This window comes from Oryx dammah, unplaced genomic scaffold, assembly GCF_014754425.2.
Source record: "Oryx dammah isolate SB20612 unplaced genomic scaffold, SCBI_Odam_1.1 HiC_scaffold_21, whole genome shotgun sequence".
Classification (NCBI taxonomy): Eukaryota; Metazoa; Chordata; class Mammalia; order Artiodactyla; family Bovidae; genus Oryx; species Oryx dammah.
The window spans coordinates 57,548,872-57,566,071 of NW_024070205.1; positions in this window are offsets into that span (position 1 = coordinate 57,548,872).

The window sequence follows — 17,200 nt, forward strand, 5'->3', positions numbered from 1 at the left end:
CAAGATGGTCCCTACACCTGAGATTGTACCTTTCTGGTTTGCATGACCCTTAGATTTCAATCTCCCTCTACTCTGCCCTGATCCTTGAGTTACGATTATTGTCTGGCTTTTAGATATAAGGGCATATGGGTGATGAATTGGGAGACTGGGATTGACATATGTACACTAAGTTCACTGAACAGTTCGTCACTCAGTCATGTCTGACTCTCTGCGACCCCATGGATGGGACACTGCTAGGCTCCTCTGTCCATGGGATTTCCCAGGCAAGAATATTGGAGTGGGGTGCTGTTTCCTTCTCCAGGTGATCTTTCTGACCTAGGGATCAAACCTGGATCTCCTGCATTGCCGACAGATTCTTTACCATCTAAGCAACCAGAAAGTCCAAGTGTACTATGAGGAGCTATTAATTCTGACATAAAAGTTTGAGGCAGAAATGTGGTAGATTCCAAGGAATGTCTCTGGTCCTTCTGATGCTATCCTTAACTCCCAGAACAGAAGAAGCCTTTTCTTAAGTTTTATTTTCTCCCCATTTTTCTTTCTCCTTATCATAATTAGATGAGATTCAGTTCAGTTCAGTCATTCAGTCATGTCTGAGATTAATATGAATTAATTCCCTATATTAATTTATATTCAGACAACAGAACACATCTCTTTCAGCATTTGTTAATCTTAGTAATTTATACAACAGAAAGTGGCATGTATTTCTGCATCAGCCTTTTCTATTGGCTCCTGAGGGAATTTTCCTTTAGCTGGTACTGTGATAATAACAACCCAACTTTTTTCAAAACCATATTAGTAGAAACTCACTAGAAGTCAACCTACTTGGCCAAGATTGATTGACTCATCGACTTTAATGTTTATGAAACATTATAATGTTACGTTTGATGTGAAGGCTTATTTTAGGAAAAAATGTACTTTTCAAAAAACTGATCATGTTTGGACATGCTAGTTCTAGTTTTAAATATGATACTGAAAAGCAAAACAAAATAAGACTTTCAATTTTTATTTAAGATTGTGGGCAATTTGCTTTTTTTTTTTTTAGTCTGGGATCTGATTCAAATGCCTCCATTCTGCTTATTGCAGAACTAACTAAACTAAAACTCAAAGGAAAAATTTTAAAAATGATTTTTATAGCAATGACATCATTATATAAAATGCTGGCATTTCATATTTTCCAAACAGAAACTTGGAAACAACAGAATACAAGTTAAACTTTAAAAGTTGAAACTAATCCAATTCTCTGTTTTTCTTTCCACTTTTTTTTCTAACCAAGATTTTTATTGCAGCTTTTACTTTGCATAATAATATATGATGAATAGCCTAGGAAAGACCCAGTGGGTACATTTCTCTTAGAAGTAAGCCTCACTGCAATAGGAGGCCAAGTTGTAGGGCAGCATGTTTATATAATCATGTAAGATTTTCCTTACTGCTGAACAATTGACCACGCTGGGCATTTGTCAACTATGTAAATCATGGAGACACTGATCACCAGAAGACTGGAAACAGAAATCAAATGTATCTCTATTTCTAGAGAAACAATATAAACTCAAAACACATCTCCCACTAGCAATAGTAGTAGTAACATTATCCTAGTATACCAAAACTATATGCTAAACATTTTAGTATTCATCTGTTTAACTATTCTGAATTGCTATACACTCGGGCTAGCAATACGTGAACCGTGAACTTCCAGATGTTCAAGCTGGTTTTAGAAAAGGTAGAGGAACCAGAGATCAAATGGCCAACTTCTGCTGGATCATCGAAAAAGCAAGAGAGTTCCAGAAAAACATGTATTTCTGCTTTATTGACTATGCCAAAGCCTTTGACTGTGTGGATCACAATAAACTGTGGAAAATTCTGAAAGAGATGGGAATACCAGACCACCTGACTTGCCCCTTGAGAAACCTGTATGCATGTCAAGAAGCAACAGTTAGGACTGGACATGGAACAATGGACTGGTTCCTAATAAGAAAAGCAGTATGTCAAGGCTGTATATTGTCACCCTGCTTATTTAACTTTTATGCAGAGTACATCATGAGAAACACTGGGCTGGAGGAAGCACAAGCTGGAATCAAGATTGCTGGGAGAAATATCAATAACCTCAGATATGCAGATGATACCACCTTTATGGCAGAAAGTGAAGAGGAACTAAAAAGCCTCTTGATGGAAGTCAATGTGGAGAGTGAAAAAGTTGGCTTAAACCTCAGCATTCAGAAAACGAAGATCATGGCATCTGGTCCCATCACTTCATGGCAAATAGATGGGGAAACAGTGAAAATAGTGATAGACTTTATTTTTGTTGCTTCAAAATCACTGCAGATGGTAACTGCAGCCATGAAATTAAAAGACGCTTACTCCTTGGAAGGAGGGTTATGACCAACCTAAATAGCATATTCAAAAGCAGAGACATTACTTTGCCAACAAAGGTTCGTCTAGTCAAGGCTATGGTTTTTCCAGTGGTCATGTATGGATGTGAGAGTTGGACTGTGAAGAAAGCTGAGCACTGAAGAATTGATGGTTTTGAACTGTGGTGTTGGAGAAGACTCTTGAGAGTCCTTTGGACTGCAAGGAGATCCAACCAGTCCATTCTAAAGGAGATCAGTCCTGGGTGTTCTTTGGAAGGAATGATACTAAAGCTGAAACTCCAGTACTTTGGCCACCTCATGAGAAGAGTTGACTCATTGGAACAGACTCTGATGCTGGGAGGGATTCAGGGCAGAAGAAGGGGATGACAGAGGATGAGATGGCTGGATGGCATCACCGACTTGATGGATGTGAGTTTGAGTGAACTCCGGGAGATGGTGATGGACAGGGAGGCCTGGCGTGCTCCAATTCATGGGGTCGCAAAGAGTCGGACCTGAATGAGCGACTGAACCAAATTGAAATGAGGGCTAGAACTGTGGACCTTAAAATACTTTGCTGGCATATGTTCTAAAAGAATTTTGAGAAACTATGAACCTTCTTGTAATTTTGTTTGACACATAAAATATTTCACTTTAACTTGTCAAAAAATATAATTCCTATTATAAATATATTTATAAAATAGGTAACAAAAATGGAAATGCATTTTCATTAATAAATATCAAACATAAAAACGAAACCATTATTGGAAAGTTATTGAATCTCTTTATAGATGTGTTGGAATTTCCCTCACTCAATTATTTAATGAATACAGGATGAATATGATTATCAGAAGGAGGCTGGGTTAAGTGAAAATTAATAACAACAAGAAGATAAGGCATTAAGCCATTAAAAGTGTGGAGACAATAAAAGGTTACCAATTATTTTCTGTTAAGAACATTTTTTGTGGCTTCCCAGACAGCTTTAGTGGTAAAGAATCTTCCTGCCAATGTAGGAGATGCAAGAGATGTAGTTTTATTCCTGGGTTAGAAAGGTCCATCCCCTGGAGAAGGAAATGGCACCCCACTCCAGTATTCTTGCCTGGGAATTTCATGGACAGAGAAGCCTGCCAGGCTAAAGTCCATGGGACCTCAAAGAATTGGATATGACTGAATGAGCACAAGAACATTATTTGTATTAGAATCTAGAATGTTAAGGTATTAATTTAGAATTGATACCTTAATAAGAATTTTTTAAGGCATGCCAAATCTAATATACAGTAGAGATAAATAAGCATATCAAAAGGTGATAAATGAGAGCAAATTTTGGAGAAAAATCAAGAAAGTATTTAATCTTATGAGTATGAATAAATGATTAAGAAAAGATAAAATGCTAATTAACTAGCTCTAATATATACTTCTTTTATTTCAAAACGTAATGTTGATCTGTGGGATGGAACCCAAGTCTCCCACATTGCAGGTGGATTCTTCACCATCCAAGCCCCAGGGAAGCCCAAGAATATTGGAGTGGCTAGCCTATCCCTTCTTCAGTGAATCTTCCTGGCCCAGGAATCAAACCGGGGTCTGCTGCATTGCAGATGGATTCTTTACCAACTGAGCTATCAGGAAAGCTAAACATATAGCTCTTTTATTTCAAAATGTAATCTTGATCTGTAAGAAATACTTATGAACCTTCTTATCTCCTTATTAAACTAATGCAAATATGCAACTAAAACATGAGATGAATGAAAGCTTCTATCAAGCTATTTCTTTTTATTAGTTGTAGGGAAAATGAAGACTGGGTGTTTGCCAGCACACAGTTTCATGAATATTGACTATTCTCATCCTAAGACAGGTTGATAGTAAGTAGACAGATAAACAATAGACAGATAAAAGCATATAGCCTTACCACAAGTTTGCTGCCTGACTGACATCAGGTTCTACATGCTTGAATATTTCTTATTGATTATCTTTGCTTTATTTCCACAAAGTCTATCCTTCTGGGTGATACAATTTTTGATGGTACTTGTGGAATTGAAAAGAAAAGTCTTTAAATAAAAGCAAACATTATCGTCCTAGCACGGAACTCTACAAACATTGTGAATTCAAAATACTTCAGCAAGGGCTCAAATAATCCCCATACTTAAGCACAGGCTTCACCATTAGCAGAAATATAGTCAAAACAAGGAAAGATAAGAACTTCTAATGTGAGTTTGTGGTGCATCATTAAAGGAGGTTTGTCAGACACAAATATTTCGTAAGGTTCCTTGTTTCCTGCCCTGGAGAGTTTTATACTCCAATATAGTATACCACAACATGATTCAGGATGGATAAGAATGACTTTTCTTTGGTACAAAAGGAAGATAATGATTTTGTAAGGGGATCTGGGAATAAGAGAACCTGGCTGATGTCTTGAACAAAACAAGTTCTCAGACATCAGTTTTAAGGAAGAGTAGCATATGGAATTTGAGGATCTAGAAGTTGTCTCCCTTAACACCACCCATCACCATATACCTCATAGGAAAGTCTCTCTAGATCTCCAGGGGTACAAAGAGAATTTATTGGTCCATATAGCCAGAAAATTTTGAGATAGAATGAGCAGGAATCAGGTTGATATGATTTAAAGCCATCTGGGTTCAGCAAACTACCTTGGAGGAACTTGCAAACTTCAATCCTCTCTTATCCTGGGGATACAATCAACCTTACGTAAGACCAATTATTCTTTCGAAGTGTCAGCCTCCAACCCTTCTCCCAAGCTGGATGAAACCAAGCTCCACTGGGAAGGCTGATTGCCTTGAGGATAGTTCTTAACTCTTTCATCTCCCATCACTCCAAGTAAGAATAGAAGAAAACCAAAAAACTTCAGGGAAGTCATATAGCAGGAGGGAAAAAAGACAACTCACTTTAAAAAATAGTTACATCAGATTCAGTTCAGTTCAGTTCAGTCGCTCAGTCGTGTCCGACTCTTTGCGGCCCCATGAATCACGGCACGCCAGGCCTCCCTGTCCATCACCAACTCCCAGAGTTCACTCAAACTCATGTCCATTGAGTCGGTGATGCCATCCAGCCATCTCATCAGATTAGTGTGCTAAGAATTCATTTGTACAGTTTTTCTATCACTATTAATTTGCAATCCCATTTCAAAGTACCCAGCAAAAGAGGCATTACCTCACATGTAGCTCTGTTCCCCGGCCACTGTGGAGTCAACTTTCCTAACCCTCGGTGGCAGAGAGGAGTCCCTCCCTCTGCAATGCTCATTCTCCCAGCCCTCATCTGGTGTCACCACAGAAGGATGTCAGAAACAGCATCTTAAATGAAACACAGAAAAACAAACATTAACACGGAAAACAAATTTTTTATGGATAAAAATGAAGTTAAATGGCTATGAAGTTTACTACCTTTTTTTTTTTGTATTGACCCTTACATATTTCCATTATTTAAATTATCCTCAAAGATTCTGTGGCTTAAACTTAAAAAAAAAATGTTATTGAAGTATGCATGTGTGCTCAATCATGTCCAACTCTTTGAGACCCCATGGACTGTAGTAACCAGGCTCTTCTGTCCATAGAATTTTCCAGGCAAAAATACTGGAGTGACTTGCCATTTCCTTCTCCAGGGGATCTTCCCTACCCAGGGATTGAACTCGTGTCTCTTGCATTGGCGGGCAGATTCTTTACCACTGTGCCACCTGGAAAGCGCTTATTGAATTATAGTTGCTTCACAATGCTGTGTTACTTCCTGCTGTACAGAAACCTGAAACAGCTATGCATATATCCCCTCTTTTTTTGAGTTCCTTCTCATTCAGGTCACGGGGGCTACCCTGGTGGTCAATGGTAAAGAATCCGCCTGCCAGTGCAGGAGATGCCAGACATTTGGGTTGAATCGCTGGGTTGAGAAGATTGCCTGGAGGAGGAAATGCATCCTGCTCCAGTATTCTTGCTTGGGAAATCCCACGGACAGAGGAGCCTGGCAGGCTACAGTCCACAGGGTCTCAAAGAGTCGGACACAGCCGAGCGACTGAGCGTGCAGGTCACCACAGAGCACTGAGTAGAGCTGCCCGTGCTACAGAGTAGGTCCTCACTCTTTATTCATCTCATGCAGATACTTGATGCGGCTTGTGGTGTCATCCCAAGGTACTGCTGCTGCTGCTGCTAAGTCACTTCAGTCGTGTCCGACTCTGTGGGACCCCACAGACAGCAGCCCACCACACTCCCCCATCCCTGGGATTCTCCAGGCAAGAACACTGGAGCGGGTTGCCATTTCCTTCTCCAATGCATGAAAGTGAAAACTGAAAGGGAAGTCGCTCAGTCGTGTCACCCTCAGCGACCCCATGGACTGCAGCCTTCCAGGGTGGCTGAAAATCTCCAGGTATAACCTGCTGCTCTTTCCATACTCTATGTTAAGACCCCTGGATTTGATCCTATGACTGGTTCTCAAAGAAGCTTTCATTATTAGACACTATTTACTATCAGGTTACCTTTTTAGGTAAAATTTAGGTAAAAAACCCCTTCTGATTGCTGAAATCTATGAGGCTGACATGTTTTAGAAGCTAAACATTAGACTTGAATACAAAAGAGAGGGTAAAAAAATCCACCCTCTATCTAAAAAAATCTTCTCTGAATTGAGAAGGATGGGTTTACACTCATGAGACAATGAGGAATGAATGAACCCAGGATAAGAATGAATGAGACAAACACTCAATAAACCAGAACAGATGCTTTAAATGCATTATCTCACTTAATTCTCGCAATGAACTGGAAGGCACATACTTTTGTTTTCTTTTATAAATGAAAATGGAAACTGAATAAGGTGAAAGACGACTCAATTGGTAGATAAAGGATTTGAGATTCAAATCCAGGTCTAGTTTGAAAAAACAACCTCCTTGCTGTTTTGGTAAGTAATAATTCACCTTCTGGCATCTCTGAATTTCTTGCTAATCACCTGGGGAGAAAGAATTATTGTATCAAAAGTGTCAGGATGGGCTTCTCAGGTGGCTCAGATGGCCTGCAATGTGAGAGACCTGGGTTCGATCCCTGGGTTGGGAAGATCTCCTGGAGGAGGGCATGGCAACCCACTCCAGTATTCTTGCCTGGAGAACCCCCATGGATAGAGGAACCAGGTGGGCTCCAGTCCATGGCTTGCAAACAGTTGGACACAACTGAGCAGCTAATTAATTAATTAAAAATAATAAAATGTCAAGATTCGAACTTTCCCTGTATAACTTCTGGAAATATTTTAATCTTCCTTTGGTCTACTTTTAACATGTATAAAATGGAGATAACATCTTTATGTTTATCTTCTGGATTTACTGAGCAAACAAAATAAATCCTACAGACACAGAGCAAAAACCAACCTTAGAAGCTGCCTAATCCAACACTTACGTGTTCATTGATGAGGAGCTGAAGAATTAAGTGAATTAACTAAAATCAAATAATAAATTCTAAGGATTACTGAAGGCTTCTAATCCCTAGTCTACTGCTCTTCAGTCTATGAAAATGTGGCATTTCACAATGGAGAATGCTGCTATTAATATTACTACAGATGTTGCTTTTATCTTTCATTCTTGTCACATAACCTATTCAGAAAGGCGGTACAGCAAACATCAGTTCTACATGGTAGCTTACTCTTTGCCATTTGGTGTTAATCTAGCTAATATGTTATACTTTGAGTCTAGATTAAGAGTTCAGATTAACTTGATGCTGATGAGAATTATCTAATAGATAAACTAATTTCCTTGATGAAGCTTTCAGTTTCTGCTGCCAGACTTTCACTACCCAGAGTACAGTTCAAAGAGCAGAGTTGAGTAACATCTTTAAGAATTGGGACTTAGCAATTTAAATTCACAAGTGTGGGAAATTCTATATACTGATTTGCCTGAGAAATTAAAAATGATGATACTAATGTTTGCATAGTAGCTGTCATTTATATTTTCACAATACTTTAGAAGATTTCATTTTATTACTTTCCTTATCCATGTTTTCAAATTATTCTCTAATGGCCTAACATGCCCTAGTTCTAGGAACACAAAGATGAATATCATACAGTCTGTCCTCTCTCAAAGTTTATAGGTGACTACACATGTTTAGAGGCTTTTGGTTTATAGATCCATTTGAGACTCTGATATTCTGTGAAAAAAATGTACATTCAGGTGTATAGAATTTTGCTCATGACTCTAGGTGGTCCATGGCTTATCCCCACAGCAAAGCCAAGTTTAGCTGTTCTAGGGACCTCTGGTTTCTCAGTTCTACACAGAACTGTAGAACTGTAGTCTTCTATTCTTCAAGAGAAGAATAAAGTTTACAAAAGTTAAGCAACTTACCCTGGGGCATACGGCTAATAAGTAAAAGAATTCTACCAATTCCATTTTCATTTTTTTAACTGTAGAAGATAACATGTATGAAAATACATCTATCAAATAGTTCACAAGGATGCAAAATAGGAACAGTTCTCAGTTGTGACTCTTCCTACCTTGCTAACAGGTAACCATTATTTATATTTTCTTGTTTATTCTTTCAGAAGCATTTGTTCTATGCATATGCAAACATGTTTACATGAATGTGATTGTACTCAACACACTATTCTGAACTTGATTTATTTGCTTAAACATTTCCCCATATTTATACATCTGGATCTACCTCACTTATTTTTGTAGAGGTATGGTAATTTGTCTAACCAATCTGTGCTATTTTGCTTTGACAAATGTGCTCTTTTCATTCCACTTGAAACAGAATAAAATCCCGGTTTCTTTGCACAGAAACAGAAAGAGGTACCACCTCTGCTTTAGTCTCCAAATTGCTAAATCTAGTACAGTTCTCTCACTCCCCATCAGCATTCCTCATATGGTGGACAATAATTAATGTTCACTCTCTACAAAGCTGTTTTCACATCTAACTTACCTGCAGAGAGCCAAGTTTTCAACCCAGTCTATGTAAGGAAAGCATTTTTAACCAAACTGTGCTGTTTGTTTCCAGAAATGTTCAGCTCCATATTTATTAGTTAAAGTATTTTGGTTGAGTATGACAAGAAACAAATCTGCCTGGCTTAAGCTAAGAAAAGAAATATACTGGCAGGACTGGGTCCATCAAAGAATCTGAGAGGTAAATGAACTCCAGGCACAAGCATTGCCATTAATGAGACTCACCTCAGACAACCCAGACTCTGTATCTGCTAGCTCCAAAGTTCACATTCTTGGGGACAGGACTTGTTACTCTAGAGCTCACTTCTGTCCAGATGATGAGAACACACTGTCCTAATGTGTATGTGCTCACTTGCTTCAGTTGTGTCTGACTGTAACCCTATGGACTATAGCCCACCAGGCTCCCCTGTCTATAGGACCCTCCAGGCAAGAATACAGGAGTTGGTTGCCATGCCCTCCTCCAGGGGATCTTCACAACCCAGGGACTGAACCCAAGTCTCTGGCACCTCCTGTATTGCAGATGGACTCTTTACTCAATGAGACACCTGGGAAGCCCTGTCCTAACATAGTGCTTCTGTTTTCACCAGGAAGCTGAGCCATGGGATATGGCTGGGTGGTTCCTAGGTGAAGTATGCTAATACAAATGCCATGTGTCCACTACCGTAGCTAGTGAGACAGGGAGTATTCAAACAGCTCAGGGATGCCATCCTAACCAAGAGGGTGATGATTATCACCTCAATTTTAGCACCCTATTTTTTTTAATCAATTAATTTTTTATTGAAGGATAACTGTTTTACAGAATCTTGTAGCTTTCTGTCTCAACATGAATCAGCCATAGGTACACACATATCCCCTTCCCTCTGAACCTCCCTGCCATCTCCCTCCCCATCCCACCCCTCTAGGCTGACACAGAGCCCCTATTTGGGTTTCCTGAGCCATACAGCAAATTCCCATTGGCTATCTATTTTACATATGGTAATGTAAATTTCCATGTTATTCTTTCCATACATCTCACCCTCTCCTCCCCTCTCCCCATGTCCATAAGTCTATTTTCTATGTCTGTTTCTCCAATGCTGCCCTGTAAGTAATTTCTTCAGTATCGTTCTTCTAGCTTCTGTATATATGTGTTAGAATCTGATATTTATCTTTCTCTTTCTGACTCACTTCACTCTGTATAATAGGTTCTAGGTTCATCCACCTCATCAGAACTGACTCAAATGTGTTCCTTTTTATGGCTGAGTAATATTCCATTGTGTATATGTACCACAACTTCTTTAGACATTCATCTGTCGATGGACATCTAGGTTGCTTCCATGTTCTAGCTATTGTAAATAGTGCTGCAATGAACAATGGGATACATGTGTCTTTTTCAATTTTGGTTTCCTCAGGGTGTATGTCTAGGAGTGGGATTGCTGGGTCATATGGTGGTTTTATTCCTAGCTTTTTAATTGAATCTCCTTACCATCTTCCAGAGTGACTGAATCAATTTACATTCCCACCAACAGTGCAAGAGGGTTCCCTTTTCTCCACACCCTCTCCAGCATTTGTTGTTTGTAGATTTTTTGATGATGGCCTTTCTGAGGTGATATCTCATTGTAGTTTTGATTTGCATTTCTCTAATAATGAGCAGTATTGAGCATCTTTTCAAATGTTTGTTAGCCATCTGTATGTCTTCTTTGGAGAAATGTCTGTCTAGGTCTTTTCCCCACTTTTTGATTGGGTTGTTTGTTTTTCTGGTATTGAGTTGTATGAGCTGCTTGTATATTTTGGAAATTAATCCTCTGTCAGTTGTTTCATTTGCTATTATTTTCTCCCATTCTGAGGCTTGTCTTTTCACCTTGCTTATAGTTTCCTTTGTTGTGCAAAACCCTTTAAGTTTAATCAGGTCCCACTTGTTTACTTGTGTTTTTATTTCCATTACTCTAGGAGGTGGGTCATAGAGGAGCTTGCTTTGATTTATGTCATCGAGTGTTCTGCCTATGTTTTCTTCTGAGAGTTTTATAGTTTCTGGTCTTACATCTAGGTCTTTAATCCATTTTGAGTTTATCTTTGTGTATGGTGTTAGGAAGTCTTCTGATTTCATTCTTTTACATGTAGCTGTCCGGTTTTCCCAGCATCATTTATTGAAGAGGATGTCTTTACCCCATTATATAGTCTTATCTCCTTTGTCAAAAATAAGGCACCCATAGGTGCATGGGTTTATTTCTGGGCTTTCTATCTTGTTCCATTGGTCTATATTTCTGTTTTTGTACCTGTATCATACTGTGTTGATGACTGTAGCTTTGTAGTATAATCTGAAGTCAGGCATGTTGATTCCTCCAGCTCCAATCTTCTTTCTTAAGACAGCTTTGGCTATTCAGGGTCTTTTGTGTTTCCATTTGAATTGTGAAATATTTTGTTCTAGTTCTTTGAAAAATGTCATTGGTAATCTGATAGGGATAACACTGATTCTGTAGATTGAGTTTAGTAGTATAGTCATTTTCACAATATTGATTCCTTCTACCCAGGAACATGGAATATCTCTATCTGTTTATGTCATCTTTGATATCTTTCACCAGTGTCTTATAATTTTCTGTGTACAGTTCTTTTGTCTCCTTAGGTAAGCTTATTATAGATATTTAATTCTTTTTGTTGCAATGGTAAAATGGGATTGATTCCTTAATTTCTCTTTCTGGTTTTTTATTGTTAGTATATAGAAATGCAAATGATTTCTGTGTATTGATTTTGTATCCTACAACTTTGCTAAATTCACTGATAAGCTCTATTAACACTCTATTTTAATATCTGCTTCAAGATTTGGTGGTCATTTCCTATTTGCATAAGCTCTTCTGCTAGCTAGTCATGAGGTCTAAAAATGACAGAGGAATAAGTTACTAGTTAAATGGCCACCAAAGGTTTCTAGTTTGTAAGATCAATATACTGCAGAAGAAAACGAATATGTTCATGTTGTATTTCACCTGTTGGCTGCCATTTTCTCATAGGAAAATGTCACCTTTGTAATAGTTTTATGAGATTTGCTTGTTTATGATTTAAGATTTGCTTGTTTTATGTTATTATTGACTATACATAGGTTTCAAAAAATCAGAAAAAAACATGAATGTCATGAAAATAGTTATTATGAGAGTCCTCAGCAGAAGTATAGAGAGAAGCAAAATCAGAGATTGAGAAAGGAGTGTCCAAGAGAGGATTTGTTATGATTTCTGGTGGTGTTTCTGTTGATTTTCAGACCTTTCTCAGGTTCAACTACACTTCTTACTTTGGCGATCTGTGAGAAATACCACAGTCTTAAACAATAATTTTCTTTTCTTATCCCGTGGTCTTGTCAGGAAACCACTCTTCAGAGGAGAAAATATCACATTTTTCTTTCACTTGACAGTTATTTCCCGAATGCTGGCTATATCCAGAGTACTGTGTTCTGTGAAGAATATGAACAAATGAACAAAGCAGATGTGATGTGGATCTCATAAACTGAAAGACCTGATATTGATATGGTAATTATTATAGGATGTACAACACTTCCTGTGAGCAATAACAGCATAATAATAATAATAGCAAAATAATGTGGTCTAAGGATATTGGGGAAACTTTCTTTGAGGAGGTGGTATTTAGGCTGAGGCTGATGGATGAAAGGTATAGAAGCAACAACTTTATAGACTGGTGTGTGAATTAGAAACCAGCCAATATTGCTTCCCAATTATAAATACCAAATACTGCTGGAAAGAAGCACATTAAACTCAGAAATTTTCACAGGTAATTTGTACAGCTGAAGAACAAAGGGAGAAAATAAAATGTGGAAATATTTAAAATGAGAGCAAGGAACAATGGACATATTTCTCAGCCCTCTATCCCAATGATTCATGATTCCAAATATTTAAGACTTTCTTTTAAACCCAGAGGTTAAAGTAGCATTTAAGGTGTTTAACACAACTTAGTGAAAATAATTTGACCTCAGCAAGTTATTATCTTTTTATGTTGGAAATTACAGAAAACTGAAGCTAGCCCCATGGGAGCAAAAATTATATCGATTTTTGTCTTGAGGGAAACCAACATTAATTTGATTAATCAGCTAATCAAATGTTTTTGTTTAATTTTAGCTTCTTTATCAACTCAAAGCAAAACCTTTCAGAGCACACCATCTGTGTAAATACAGCAGTTATAGGTGAGGTGAGACAGCTTCCTCTCCATGCAGGAGTCTTTGCTTAATTTCTTTCGTTTTAATTATGCCTCTGCTAAAGAACACATACTAAAGAACAAAGCTAAAGATCATCATATTTAACCAAAAAGACACTTACATTTTAAAATGCTAGATTTGTATTAGTAATTAGGTAAGTGCAGGCAAGCAGGTATGTCAGGCAGGAATAGCTGAGTGAAGGTTCCAAGGCAAGGAGGAATGTAAAGGATTGTTATAGTTGGACAGAGGAACATGAGGGAGAGAGTGGGAAAAGAAACTGGGCAGATAAGAAGGGGCCAGAATATGTAGTGTTTTGAGGCCATAATAAGAATTTGGAATTTTATCCTAGAAACCGTCAAAATGTTTAAGGTAGAGAAATGCTATGATCAGATGTGCATTTGAAGATAATGGATTAGAGGGCATGGATATAGAAATTTTTGTTCAAAAGTGATTGTGTTAGTTTGTATGGCTTAAATTAGGCTACCTAGAATGGTTAAACTAGAGAAAGGGGGAATAAAGAGATTTAAGAGGTAGAGTTTATTGACTTGGCTGTTTAAGTGTCTCAAAAAGAGAGGAACATTCAACAAGGATGGCCATGTTTGTAGACTGCACCATATTGCTTTGATTGGAAACGCTGCAGTGGGAGTAGGCTTGGATCAATTCATTTTTGTTCATGTTGGACTTGAAGCTCTTGTGACACTTCCAAGAGGAGAGACCAAGTAGGGAGGTCTGGAGCTCAAGAAGCCTATTTGGGTACAATTTTGAAATTAAATGCTTATGGGTATATAGAAGATACGTGAAGAAATAGATGTACTTAAGACTATAGAAAGTAAGTAAAGAGAAAAATTGGGATAGGGCTCAAGTTGCTCCAAGATTTTAAGGTCCCATGAAGGATAAGCTAATAAAGGAGAAAAACAAGCAGAGAATGTGAAGAGGGCCCCTGGGAAAACTTTTGTTGTATGCCCAAAACATTTTGTGAGGCAAATTTCTAAATAATCCTTGAGAGCTTTTGAGTGATCCCAAACTTATCTTCAAATTATAGAGAAATACACCGATTGTGACAAATTAGTCACCAGTTACACACATAGCTAGTTTTGTGGAAGAGTTGTGAATATGAAAGTCACTCAGTCATGTCCGACTCTTTGCGACCCCATGGACTATATATATAGTCCATGGAATTCTCCAGGCCAGACTACTGGAATGGATAGCCTTTCCCTTCTCCAGGGGATCTTTGCAAGCAAAGGATCAAACCCAGGTCTCCTGCATGGCAGGAAGAGTTGTATTAGAGTATAAATGTGCTTTCTCTTAGTGCAGAACTCATTCTTTTTATAATATTCTAATAGCCATTCTCTAGTGGTTCTACTCAAAGTTTTGGCAGAAAGTCAGTGAAAGAGTATAATAATTTTTATTGTTGTTGCTCAGTCGCTCAGTTGCTCCGTCCGACTCTTTGCGACTCCATGGACTGCAGCACGCCAGGCATCCCTGTCCTACACCATCTCACGGAGCTTGCTCAAACTCATGCCCATTGAGTTGGTGATGCCATCCAACTATCTCGTCCTCTGTCATCTTCTCTTGCCTTCAATCTTTTCCAGCATCAGGGTCTTTTCTAATGAATTGACTCTACACATTAGGTCACCAAAGTACTGGAGCTTCAGCTTCAACATCAGTCCTTCCAATGAATATTCAGGATTGATTTCCTTTAGGACTGATTGTTTGGAAATGCTAAATAACAATTGGCAGAAGAGGTAGGATTTAGAATTCCCAATTTGCATCTGGGGCTATGGAAGTGTATCCAGAAGGCTCTGCAATCTCCCCTCAGTTGCCCAATGGGAATGGGAGAAGATAAAAATATTCCAGGAACGGAGTTCCGGAACCGATATGAATGGAGTCCACCTGGCCACTAGAGGGCTCCAACCACACAGGTGATTGTTGTAAAGTATGCAGGGTCTACAACAGTGTATTTCAAAGGCTATCTGTGAAACTAATGTATTTTTGTATATTTCAGTCATACAATAGAGTTAGTGTTAGAAACACTGACTGAGAAAAAAATAGATGAAGTGATTATGTTTCCTTCTGCTTGGAGGTCTTTTCCCAACTGCATATAACTTACACAGGTTGGCAACCTACAAAATTCTTTGTTAGCAAATTATAGTGCACAATTACTTCTTAACTCTGTTTGTCTTTGTTTCTTTACCCTCTTGTCCCTGTGAACAATTTCATTCTTCTTTGCTTCTTCATGAAGCTTGCAAAGAGAAAAATAATTAAACAAAAGCAGTATTTGGGAAGCTCTGCTCTTTCCCACCTTTGTCCAACTCATCTACCATACTTTCCTAATGCTTCTTAACATATACAAACATAATGTAGTTATTTTCACAGGCCCAAATCAGAACTCACGCTCTGACAATGAAACACTACTTTTTAAAGTAAGTTATGCTCTCACTGTATCAGTTCAGTTCAGTTCAGTTCAGTCACTCAGTTGTGTCCGACTGTTTGCGACCCCATGAATCGCAGCACGCCAGGGCCTCCCTGTCCATCACCAACTCCCAGAGTTCACCCAAACTCAAGTCCATCGAGTCGGTGATGCCATATATTGCCCCCAAATTCCTCAAGGATAGGCCAACCATTCTCAGATGGACCAGATTTAGAGCATATCTATTTAGTCTTTTACGTAATATTTGTGTGACCTTGGGATACAAACTCAGGTGGGGGACGAGAGGAACTGTAAGAAGCAGCCCATAAGTTTAACCTTTTCATTCAATCTCTGGGCTATATCTGCTAGATTTTCATCATGGGATTCCTGGGTGTAAATTTCTAGGTATAAGTACTTGTTTTGATAGTCTTCCTTCTCAAAAAAAAAAAAAAAGTGGGTTCTCTAGGCATAGAGTGAGATAAGTTTTTTTTGCTTTCTTTTCAAAATGAATTGGTTCTACTTGGATCAAGAGAGTTTAAAATCCCCAGCAGATTTCTGGGTATTTATTACCAGCTCACAGTTTCACTAACTGCACCCGACCTGACCCCTGCTTTTGCAAGGAGTTATGGAGCTGAACAAGCCCACCATTCAAGCTGACAGCCAAATATTATGACCTAGACAATCCAAGATAAGTAGAATCTCATTTGAATCTGTTGTATATCCAGTAGTGTCTGGTCATAAACAGTTACTATATAGCCTCTTTCTTCATTTCTTAATGGTGGAACAGAATCATATTAAATGCCCCAGAATGCTATCTAGTCTCTGGATGAGCTATATATATTTCTGTCTGATGAATTTCTCCTGATTTTATCATTTAGGAATGCTATGTATGTCTTTTCTGTACATATTTTATGGTACCAAAATAAATCATAAAATATAAATAGGTTATAGTTATTAAATGGATTCATATTTATTACATTTCTTACCAAATGTGTTATTACACTATAATTGATGCCATTTAAATATTTGACACAATGTGTTTCAAATACTTTTTAAACTGAAAATCATAATCAGACAGTTCACCTGATTGTGGATTTTACTCTGTGCATTTTGCTTTAACCTGCTGACTTCACCTTTGATCTGAAAAAAATTTGAAATAATCTAGAATATATAAAGTGGAGAAGGCAATGGCACCCCATTCCAGTACTCTTGCCTGGAAAATCCCATGGACAGAGGAGCCTGGAAAGCTGCAGTCTGTGGGGTTGCTGAGGGTCGGACATGACTGAGCAACTTCACTTTCATGCATTAGAGAAGGAAATGGCAACCCACTCCAATGTTCTTGCCTGGAGAATCCCAGGGCGGGG